Source organism: Heloderma suspectum, chromosome 3 (assembly GCF_057233095.1).
Source record: "Heloderma suspectum isolate Gila_16-S chromosome 3, 16-S_ref, whole genome shotgun sequence".
Taxonomy (NCBI): domain Eukaryota; kingdom Metazoa; phylum Chordata; class Lepidosauria; order Squamata; family Helodermatidae; genus Heloderma; species Heloderma suspectum.
In genome coordinates, this window is record NC_139460.1 from 53,020,155 (window position 1) to 53,032,380 (window position 12,226).

Here is a 12,226-nt window from a genome sequence, read left to right on the forward strand (position 1 = left end):
TTTTGTATATTTATTTATTTATTTATTTATTTATTTATTTATTTATTTAATTTCATTTCTATACTGCCCAATAACCGAAGCTCTCTGGGCAGTTCACAAAAATTCTCTGAGCGGTTCACAAAAAAATTATTAAAACATGTAGAGGAAGGTGTGGAGGGATGTTGTTGTTTATTCGTTCAGTCACTTCCAACTCTTCATGACTTCATGGACCAGCCCACACCCGAGCTTCCTGTCAGCCGTTGCCACCCCACGCTCCCCCAAGGTCGAGTCCGTCACCTCCAGAATATCATCCATCCATCTTGCCCTTGGTCGGCCCCTCTTCCTTTTGCCTCCCACTTTCCCTAGCATCAGCATCTTCTCCAGGGATGGAGGGATAGGGCATTAGTAATTTAAAATAGACATGAATAAATAAGTAGATGAAAAATATAATGAACACTAAAAGCATGCACCCTTACAATACTTTCAACAAGGTTGCAGGCATGAACTTTGGTGAATTTCTCAGGGAAGAGAAATCCACAGCTGGAGGTCAGCCACCAAGAATGCTTCTTTATGTGCCCTTGCTTCCAAACTTGACATGAATTCAGTATTGCAGAAAAGTTCATCTTGGGCTTCTTTCTTAAAGTTAGTGCGCATCTCACTATCAGGCATCCATTCTCGTTATGTCTTATTTGTTATAGCACATTTCATGCTCATTTGTGCCTTTATTTATCTAGCATATACCAATCTCATGCTCAAATGTCCTGATTAACCAAATCCATCATGGTTAATCCCTGAATACCACAATGTTAATCTTACTGGATTAGATCAAGACTTTGTCATGCTTAGAGTAAACCCTCTGAAATCAGTGGGACTTGTTAGTCATGAATAACTTAAATCAGTGGGCCTATTCTAAGTATCACTAAGTCTGGATCCCATCTGTTGTCTGTAAACAGCAACAGTTTTAATCAAAGATTTGGATTATTTATATAGATTTTAAAAAGGCTGCACAAGGCATCAGTGGCAGCACTCAAAATGAAGCCTGAATGTCAATTCCCACAGCTATTTTCTTCAGAAAATTAACTAGGTGTGCCATTTCAGGCTTTTGGAAGTGCAGAAGAGAAAGATTTTAGTGTGGTGGGTGGGGATGCAAGATTCATCTAAGGCTACAGGACTGTTTCAGTCCACATCTGAATACATTCAAAGTTTATTACATATTAATACATATTGTTTATTGTCCTTGTTTTCCTTCATAATAACTATAGCAATAGTGTATCAATAAAAATTAGACCACATTCTCCACTGTTTTTGAAATTAAGGTATCCATGCCTACAGCATACAGCAGTGAGAAAAAATTGTGAACCCTAATGATAATTATGGAAATTCCATAGTTGCACCATGATAGCCTTCATGAATCAAAACCAGTCCTTCTTCTAAATATCCAATAGGGTTTATATTAACCAATCCAGTGTACTGTGAAATAAAAGAGAGCTTTGTCTATCTGTAAATGGCTGCATTTAGCTTAAACTAAGGGCTTTACAGCCGCAAATGGTGTAGCAGATGCCATTTGCGTCCAGAGTCACTCAGCCTCAGCCAGCAGTATGGCAATGGTGGCCGTATTGCTGGTGCTATGGAGCCAGCAGCGAGGAGGATCCAGCCAGGGAGGATTCCTCAGGGAGGCAGAGATAATTAATCCATTCCTCCATGGACTCCAGAGGCCAGATTCTTTTGAACCTGGCTTCACTGGGGTCTGTGGAGGGATTGTCTGCCATTTCTACCCAGGAGTGGTTGTCCCACCAAAATTTCTCCAAGAACAAACCAGTGAATCATCTAGGAAGTCAAAAAGAACCCTAGAGTAACATCCAAGGATCTGCAGGCCACTCTCACCTTCACTAATCCGAGTGTTCATGACTTAACTATCAGAAAAAGACTGAACAAGAATGGTGTTCATGGGAGGATAGCCAGGAGGAAACCACTTCTCTCTATAAAGAACATTGCTGCCCATCTGAAGTTTGCTAAAGCTCATATAGATGATCCCCAAGACTTCTGGAACAATGTTCTCTGGACAGACAAGTGAAAGGTAAAAGTTTTTGGCCTCAATGAGAAATGTTACTTTTGGTGAAAAACAAACACTGAGTTCAAATAGAAGAACCTCATCCCAACTGTTAAGCGTGGTGGTGGAAATGTGATGGTTTGGGCCTGCTTTGCTGCCTCAGGACCTGGATGGCTTGCCATCATTGACACTACCATGAATTCTGCAGTGTATCAGAAGATTCTAGAGGAGAATGCCAGGACATCTGTCTATGAGCTGAAGCTGAACTGAAAGTGGGTCATGCAACAAGATAACAATCCTAAACATACAAGAAGATCTACAAAAGACTGGCTGCAGAAGAAGAAATACCGTGTTTTAGAATTGCCTAGCCAGTTCGAACCTAAACCCCATCGAAATGTTGTGGCAGGACCTGAAGCGAGCTGTTCATGCAAGGAAGCCTTCAAATGTCACTGAGTTGAAGCAGTTCTGTAAGGAGCAATGGGCCAAAATAACTCAAAACTGATGTGAGAGATTGACCAACAGTTACAGGAAATGCTTACAGGAAGTAATTGCTGTTCAATGGGGTGCCACCAGCTACTGAATCTAAAGGTTCACATACTTTTTCATATGGATATTGAACGTTGAATCAGTTGTGGATAAATAAATGTTGAAAAATGCATCATATTTGTGTGTCATTTGTTTAATCATGTTGTCTATTGGGGTTAGATTATGATCTAATAACATTTTAGTGTGGAAATATGTGACAGTCCTAAGGGGTTCACAAACCTTTTCTCACCACTGAATATATCTAGTGCAAAGGTCTGTTCATTTAAAAAAATAAATAAATAGCAAAATCAATTCAGTGTATAAAACAGAGATAGCGGTGCTCCTCTAGCATTAAGATATGTGGACTGAAATGTGGTGGGGATTGCCCCTGTCCGGTCTGCCTAAATGGGGTCTCTTCAGGGATCGGAGCTTTATTTTCTTTGTAAGGTGACTTGGTTAGCACTGATTATAGCCATTAGCCAACATCTCATATTCTTCTGATCCTAGAAAACTAGGATTAGGGCCTAGCTACTTGTTGTTGTTTTTTAAAAAAAAATACCATACCAGGCAGGGGGGCGGTGGGAGGATGTATTGCAGTCTGCAAGGGAGGGGTGGTTTAAAGCTTCCCTCCAAAGCCATGGTCTCAGTAAAAATTGCCCACTGTGTGGCAATTAGCATGAGAAAATACACTCACTGGCATGAATGAGAAGTTTTCTCCTAATGCAAATTGCCATGCTTGCATTGTGTGTGTGTGCGGGGGGGGGGGATTTTTGCTGAGATCAGGGCTGGGGAGAAAACTAGCACACTAGGACACAGGCTGAGCTAGAATCTTTGACCCTGACATGGTAGGTTTTGTGTATGTTTTTTAGTAGCCTCGTTTTTAAATGGGGGGGGGAGTGTCTTCAAAAATAGTACCCTTCATCTGGAGTCCTAAGGTATACAGTTCTGCTATCTTAGGATTTGGTCACTTTGATCCACTTCTCCCCTGAAAGACCACGAGCACAGTTTGAGAGTCCTCCTGGACTCTGAGCTAACTGGGGAAGCCCAGGGGCTGCGGTGTCCAGGAGTGTTTTTTAGCAGCTTGGGCTAGTACGCCAACTGTGGCCCTGTCTGGAGAGGATGGACCTTGCCTCAGTTATCCATGAACTAGTCATGTCCAGGCTGGACTACTGTAATGGCCTATACATGGGGCTCCCTTTGAAGATGGTTTAGAAACTCTAGCTTGTGCAGAATGTGGCCACCTGAGTATTGGGGGGTGGGGGATTCGATTAGATAATATAACGCCTTTACTGCGCCAGCTGCACTGGTTACCGGTGCATTTCTGAGCCCAATTCAAAGTGCTGGTTTTGACCTTAAAAGCCTTAAATGGTTTGGTACCAAATTATCTAAAAGACTGCCCTCACCCATATCAGCCTGCCTGCACTTTAAGATCAGAAAGAGAGGCCCTTCTCATTTGACCACCTGTGAGAGCAGTCAGGTGGGTGACCACCTGTGAGAGGGCCTTCTCTACAGTGGCCCCACACCTTTGGAACAAGCTTCCATCAGAGGTCTGCCATGCTCTGTCATTGCAGAAGTTTAAGAAGGCCTTGAAAACACATTATTTTACCTTGGCCTTCTCTTGATATGACTGCCATTGTTGCTGTTACTGCTGTTAACACTGTTGCTGTTTTTTTGTTGGCTTTTATTGTCGTTTTCATTTTTATCACTTTAATATTTTAACTGTTTTTATGTATTTTATTCTTGTGAGCTGCCTTGGGAGGGCCTTTGCCCTGAAAGGTGACCAATATATATTTTAATAAAAATAAAATAAATAAAATAGACAAGACAGAACACTCAGGGCTATTGTGAGGACCAACATGGGACAACCCCGAGATGTCAGCCATGTTATGTACCTAGGAGGAAGGGTGGGACACCAATACGATGAATATTTCTCTTGTTTGATTGATTCTTGTGCAATTGGGCCATTTATCAGTTCTTCACATTCAGATGTCAGCATAATCATTTGTTTAAAAACTCTCTGTGACTGTGATACACGTTTCATGATGCCCCATACCTTAAAAAGTAGGAGCTCAATTTTAGATACAGCTGCTTGACACCCATATCATTTATACTGAAATTGTTAAAGCTAAATGAATGCCAAATATCTTTGCAGACATTAATATCGGCATGTTTGTTCCACAAGGATAGAGAAAAGACAAATTTTGTTAATTTTGCTGCATGCAAGGCTCTTCTACATTATTCATGCTGCTCCTGGCAGCAACAGCCAGGCAACCTACACCATTGTATAAATGTACCTTATGGATATACAGTCAGGGCCAGAAATATTGGAACAAGGATAACTGTTTTGGCAGTTGGCCTCTGTACACCACCACATTGAAATTGAAAGAAAACACACCCAGATGGGAGCTAAGTCAGGACTTTCAGCTGTAATTCAAAGGGTTTGACAAAAGTGGGGCACTAACCATTCAGGAAGTACAGCCAGTGGCATACACACACCCCCATTGTTGGTGGCTCATAAGTAATGGAACAAACCAACATCATTTCAAATTTAAGGATCGCCTTAGGGATGTACGAAACACTTACCTGGTTTCGTCCAGGGACATCCGTGGTGGGGGGAGGAGCTCCATCCCTCCCCCCGAAATCCTCGATGGGGGGGCGATCCGTTCCTCCCCCCCAGAATCCTGCCTGGCCAGCTCCGCTCTGTGGCCAGGCCGCAGAACCGCTGGCCAGGCCAACCCACAGTGGGGCCTCAGGCCGCTGCCGGGCTGCTGCAGACGCAAATGGCGTCCTGAGTAGGGAACGCCATTTGTGTCCCTATGGTAGCCCATGATAGGCTATGTAGCCTAACATGGCTACATGATATTTATGTAGCCTATCATGGTTAAAGCAGGGACGCAAATGGCGTCCCCTACTCAGGACGTCATTTGCGTCCGCAGCAGCCCGGCAGTGGCTGGAGCCACCGCCGCTGGAGCCACCACCGGAGCCGAAGCCACTGCCATAGCCGCCACCAGATAGGCTCCGTTCCGGGGTGCTTTTGCAGGGTGGTGGGACAGGTTGCTCCATTCTGCCACGGGTTCCGGGGGGCTGAATTCACTGGAATTCGGCCCCTCTGGGATCGGTGGTGGAATCCTCTAACATCCCTAGATTGCCTTTAATACCTGGATGAAAATCCTTTGCAGTCAATGACTGCCTGAAGTCTGGAACCCATGGACATGACCAAATGCTGAATTGCCTCCCTTGAGATGCTTTGCCAGGCCTTTACTGCAGCTGCCTTCAGCTGCTGCTAGGGATGGCGGAGAATTTCTTCCCGAAACTTCGGGGGGCCGAGCGCCAACGTGTTCGGCCCCCCGAACAAGTTTCGGGGAGAAATCCTCCAAACCCCCCCGCCCCCCGCACCATCCCCGGGACGGGACTTACCTTCACCGAATGTCCCTCCCGGTGGCGGGTCCGGCCGGCGGTTCGGCAGATGTTCGAGTGGGGTGGGAGTGGCAGCCGGTCTTTCGACCGGCTGCCGCCGCCGCCATTGCAATCAAAGAAAAAAAAAAACGCCCCCTGATAGGCTACGTGACGATTCACGTAGCCTATCATGGCTAGATCTGTAAAGTCAGCCGTGATAGGCTACGTCAATCGTCACGTAGCCTATCACGGGTGACTTTAAAAAAAAAAAAAAAAGCCCGTACGGATAATGGCGGCCCCCATAGGGAGCCGCCATTCGCGTTCCTTATTTGGTCGCTGTAGTCTACGTAAATGTTTACGTAGACTACGGCGAAAATAAGGGCAACGCTATTTGCGTAGACTACAGAGACCAAATAAGGAATGCGAATGGCGGCTCCCTATGGGGGCCGCCATTAGCATACGCGCTAAAAAAAGTCACCCGTCACCCGTAAAGTCACCCGTGATAGGCTACATGATGATTGACGTAGCCTGTCACGGCTGACTTTGCAGATCTAGCCATGATAGGCTATGTGAATCGTCACGTAGCCTATCAGGGGGTGTTTTTTTTTTAAAAAAAAAACTTTTGCGTTTGCGGCCGGGCGAGGCGGGAAGCCTCCTCCCCGGCCTGAATTTCGGCCGGGGCGAGGCGGGAAGCCTCCCTTCCGGCCTGAATTTCGGCCGGGATGAGGCGGGAAGCCTCCCCCCCAGCCTGAACTTCGCGGGGGGAGCAGTGAAGCGCCTCCCCCCCACCGCGAACGTCCTTCGACAACAGGTAAGGGACTTTTGTCCACCCCTAGCTGCTGCTTGTCTGTGGGTCTGCCTTCAGTCTTTTCTTCAGGAAGTGAAAAGCATGCTCTACTGGGTTGAGATCAGGTGACTGACTTGGCCAGTGAAGAACATCCCTCTTCTTTGCCTTGAGAAACTCTTGGGTAGCTTTTGCTCTATGTTTTGGGTCATTATCCATCTGCAATATGAAGCAGCGTCCTATCAGTTTGGCAGCATTCGGCTGAATCTGAGCAGAAAGTAAAGCCCTATACACTTCAGAATTCATTCTGCTGCTTTTATCAGCAGTCAGGTCATCAATGAACACCAGTGACCCGGCTCCATTGGCGGCCATACATGCCCATGCCATAACACTGCCTCCACCATGTTTGACAGATGATGTGGTATGCTCTGGATCATGAGCTGTTCCTTTCCTTCTCCATACTTTCCTCTTCCCATCATTCTGGTAGAAGTTAATCTGGGTTTCATCAGTCCAAAGAATCTTATTCCAGAACTGGGCAGGCTTTTTTAGGTGTTTGCTGGCAAAGGCTAATCTCTGGCCTTTCGGTTCTTGAGTGTTATCAATGGTTTGCACCTTCCTGTGAAGCTTCTATATTTACATTCATAAAGCCATCTCTTGAGTGTAGATGTTGACAATGAGTAGGGATGTCAGAGGATTCCACCACAGATCTCAGTAAGGCTGAATGCCAGTGCATTTGGCCCCCTGTAATCCGTGGTGGAATGAAGCCACCCCGCCCCACCACCCTGCGAAAGGCACGCAAAACGGGGCACTTAGTTGGTGCTGTTTGCGCTGCTTTGCGAATGGCGGCAGATGCGGCTGCCATTTGCTTCCCCATTTAGGCCATGATAGGCTACGTAAATACTTACGTAGCCTATCACAGCTACTGCAGGGATGCTATTTGAGTCCCTGTGAAGGCTGTGATAGGCTACATAAATATTTACGTAGCCTATGACGGCAAAGAAAAGGAACGCAAATGGCAGCCACCGTAGCCGCTGCCATTTGCGCCCCTGTTTTTGTGCTGTGATAGGCTACGTAAATATTTACATAGCCTATGATGGCAAAGAAACAGGAATGCAAATGGCGGCCGCCATAGCCACCACCATTTGCATCCGCAGGCTCTGCATGCCTGCGAATGCACCCGGCCGGTGGCTCCGTGGAGTTGCCGCAGAGCGGAGCCAGCTGGGTTAGGATTTCGGGGGGAGGTGTGGAGCGCCTCCCCCCCACTGCGAATCACCCCTTCGAAAAGGTAACTGACTTTCACACATCCCTAACAATGACATGCCTACCTCCTCCAGAGCGTTCTTGAACTTCCTAAATGTTGTGAAAGAGTTCCTCTTCACCATGAGCGGAATTCTGCGTTCATCCACTTTAGTTGTCTTCCGTGGTCTTCCAGGCCTTTTGCTGTTGCTGAGCTTGCCAGTTAATTCCTTCTTTTTCAGGATGTTCCAAACTGTTGTGTTGGCCACTCCCACTGTTTTTGCTATCTCTCTGATGGGTTTATTTTGTTTCCTCAGCCTAATGATGGCCTCCTTCACTCGCATCGGCACCTCTTTGGACCTCATGTTGGGAGTTCCAGTGAACAGCTACCAAATGCAAAGTAACACTCAGAACCACCTCCAGGCCTTTTCTCTGCTTGATGGGTCATGGGGTACCCAGGAAACAGGCCACACCTGGCCATGCACCTGCTTGTCAGCCATTTGTTCCATTACTTATGAGCCACCAACGATGAGGGGGGGTGTATGCCACTGGCTGTCCTTCCTGAATGGTTAGTGCCCCACTTTCATCAAACCCCTTGAATTACAGCTGAAAGTCCTGACTGAAGCATAACACAGTTTGTAAACAAAATCCATACATCTCCAAAGTATTCAGCGCAGTTTGCAAATACAAATAGCAGACAAAAATGTGTTCATTTAAAAAAAAAGTGGACAAAATGTATATATTTTAAAAAGGCAAACAAAAATGCTTTATTCCTTGAAAGATTGCTTAAAATGAGTACCTTTGAACAAGTTGGCACATAAATGCATACATTTGAAAAAGGCATACAAAGTGTGTATTTAAAACAATGTATATGAAAATATGTAAAATTTTCATGTAGACTAAAAAAATAAATAAATGCAAGGCAGATTCAACCATTCCTAATTCTAATACACCCACTGCACACGTTCCTCTATTTCTCACATACGCTCAAACTAGGGGTGTCAGAGAATTTCTCGCCGAAACTCCGGGGGGCCGAGTGCCAACGTATTCGGCCCCCCAAAGTAGTTTCGGGGAGAAATTCTCCCCCCCGCCCCCTCCCCGGGATGGGACTTAACTTTCCCGAATGTTGCTCCCGGTGGCGGGTTGCAGCGGCGGTTCGGCAGGGCTTCGACAGGGGCGGGGGCGGCAGCTGGTCTTTCGACCGGCTGCCGCCGCCGCCATTCCAAGAAAAGTTAAAAAAAAACCCGCCCCTGTGATAGGCTACGTGACGATTAACGTAGCCTATCACAGCTAGATTTGCAAAGTCAGCCATGATAGGCTACGTAAATCGTCACGTAGCCTATCACGGTTGATTTAAAAAAAAAAGCACGTACGGCTAATGGCGGCCCCCATAGGGAGCTGCCATTCGCGTTCCTTATTTGGTCGCTGTAGTCTACATAAAGATTACATAGACTACGGCGAAAATAAGGGCAACGCTATTTACATTGCCCTAATTTTCGCTGTAGTCTACGTAAATCTTTAAAGTCACCCGTGATAGGCTACGTGACGATTAACGTAGCCTATCACGGCTGACTTTGCAGATCTAGCCGTGATAGGCTACGTAAATCATTACGTAGCCTATCATGGGGCTTTTTTTTTTTTTTTTTTACTTTTCTGTTGAAGTTCGCGGCCGGGGAGATGGGGTGCTTCTCCTCGGCCTGAATTTCGGTCGGGGGCGAGGCGGGAAGCCTCCCCCCCCGGCCTGAATTTCAGCCGGGCAAGGCAGGAAGACACCCCCCACTTGCATGAACTTTGGGGGGAGAAGCGAAGCGCCTCCCCCCCACTGCAAAAAAAGCCGCGGGACAAGGTAAGTCCCTTTCGTACATCCCTAGCTCAAACCCAATGTCCTTTCTCAAAAACACACACAAAACCCACAGTAACTCGCACACAAGTGCACATCCCGTTCACACTGTAACAATTAGGGATGGTGGAGAATTCCGCCACGGATTTCAGTGAGGCCGAATGCACTGGCATTTGGCCCCCCAAAATCTGTGGCAGAATGGCCTGCCCCCCCACCCCCCCGCGGATTCCCCCCAGGACGAAGTTTACCTGAGGCAGATGTTCCAGACGGCTGCAGCTCTGGCGGTGGTGGCGGTGGCTGGTCTTTTGACCGGCTGCCACGGCCGCAATTTGCATCCTGGTCTTTGCCATGATGGGCTACGTAAGTATTTACATAGCCTATCATAACAAGCCAAGCAAAACAGAGGTCGCCATTTGCGTTCCCTATTTTTCACCATTTTAGCCTACGTAAATATTTACGTAGGCTATTACAGCAAAAAAAAGGGGAACGCAAATAGCGTAGTGGGCGCTATTTGCGTTCCTTTTCCCCCCGCAATTTTAGCCTACGTAAATATTTATGTAAGCTATTATGGCGGGAAAAAAAAGGAACGCAAATAGCGCCGACTACGTTATTTGCGTTCCCCTTTTTTTTCGCTGTAATAGCCTACGTAAATATTTATGTAGGCTAAACCGGCGAAAAATAGGGAACGCAAATGGCGGCGGCCGTAGCCGCCGCCATTTGCGTATGCTTTTTTTTTTTTTTGCTTGGCTTGCCGTGATAGGCTTTGTAAATACTTACATAGCCTATCATGGCAGCCTGGCTGGATGCAAATGGCGGCCGCTATGGCAGCCGCCATTTGCGTCCGCACCAGCCAGTGCACGGCTGGAAGTCTGGCTGCGGACGGCCCTGGCCTGCTGCTCTGCGGAGCCACCGCGGAGTGGAGCCGGCCGGGCAGGATTCTGGGGGGGAAGACCAGATTGCCTCCCCCCCGTCGAAGATTCCAGGGGGAGGGATAGAGCACCTCCCCCCCACCACGAATCAATCCACAAAAAGTTAAGTGACTTTCGTACATCCCTAGATATAATAAGCTAGTATACAAGCTAACCTGTTGGGAAAACCTTAGGGAGCAATCCTGTGGCCACTAGACAGTGGCTACTAGATGGCCATAGCTAGGGGTGCACGAAACCCACTTACCTGGTCTCGCAGCATTTCGCGGTGGGGGGGAGGCTTCCCGCCTCGCCCGGCCGAAATTCAGGCGGGGGGGAGGCTTCCCGCATCGCCCGGCCGAAATTCAGGCCAGGGAGGAGGCGCCTCACCCGGCCGTGAAATTAAAAGTTAAAAAAAAAATGCCCCCGTGATAGGCTACATGACGATTAACGTAGCCTATTATGGCTAGATCTGCAAAGTCAGCCATGATAGGCTACGTAAATCTTCACATAGCCTATCACGGGTGACTTTAAAAAAAAAAGCGTGTACACAAATGGCGGCCCCCATAGGGAGCTGCCATTCGCGTTCCTTATTTGGTCGCTGTAGTCTATGTAAATCTTTACGTAGACTACGGCGAAAATAAGGGCAACGCTATTTTGCAGAATATGAAAATACATAGTAATTAAGGTTGACAGTATTCTCAGCTTGTTCGCGGTGGGGAGGAGGTGCTTCGCTGCTCCCCCCGCAAAGTTCAGGCCAGGGGGGGGAGGCTTCCCGCCTCGCCCGGCCGAAATTCAGGCTGGGGGGGAGGCGCCTCGCCTCACCCGGCCGCGAACTAAAAAGTTAAAAAATAACGCAAATAGCGTTGCCCTTATTTTCGCCGTAGTCTACGTAATCTTTACGTAGACTACAGCGACCAAATAAGGAACGGGAATGGCGGCTCCCTATGGGGGCCGCCATTAGCCGTACGTGCTTTTTTTTTTCTTTTTTAAAGTCACCCGTGATAGGCTATGTGACGATTTACGGAGCCTATCACGGCTGACTTTGCAAACCTAGCCGTGATAGGCTACGTTAATCATCACGTAGCCTATCACGGGGGCGTTTGGTTTTTTTTAGTTTTATTGGAATGGCGGCGGTGGCAGCTGGTCGAAAGATTGGCTGCCGCCCCCGCCCCTGACGAAGATCCGACAAACCGCCGCCGGGACCCGCCGCCGGGAGGGACATTCGGGAAAGGTAACTCCCGGTCCGGGGGGGTGCGGGGGGTGGGTGTGTGTGGAGAATTTCTCCCCGAAACTTGTTCGGGGGGCCGAACACGTTGGCCCTCAGCCCCCCGAAATTTCGGGGAGAAATTCTCCACCAACCCTAGCCGTAACATATGGTGTTTTCTGGGAACTGACCTCAGAGCCTGTGCTTCGAAGTGGGTTCCTGGAGAACTGATCTCCCCCTACTTTCTTGCTACCTCGGAGGCAGCACAGAATAGTGCCGTCCTCCAAGCTTGCAAGAGGAGCGT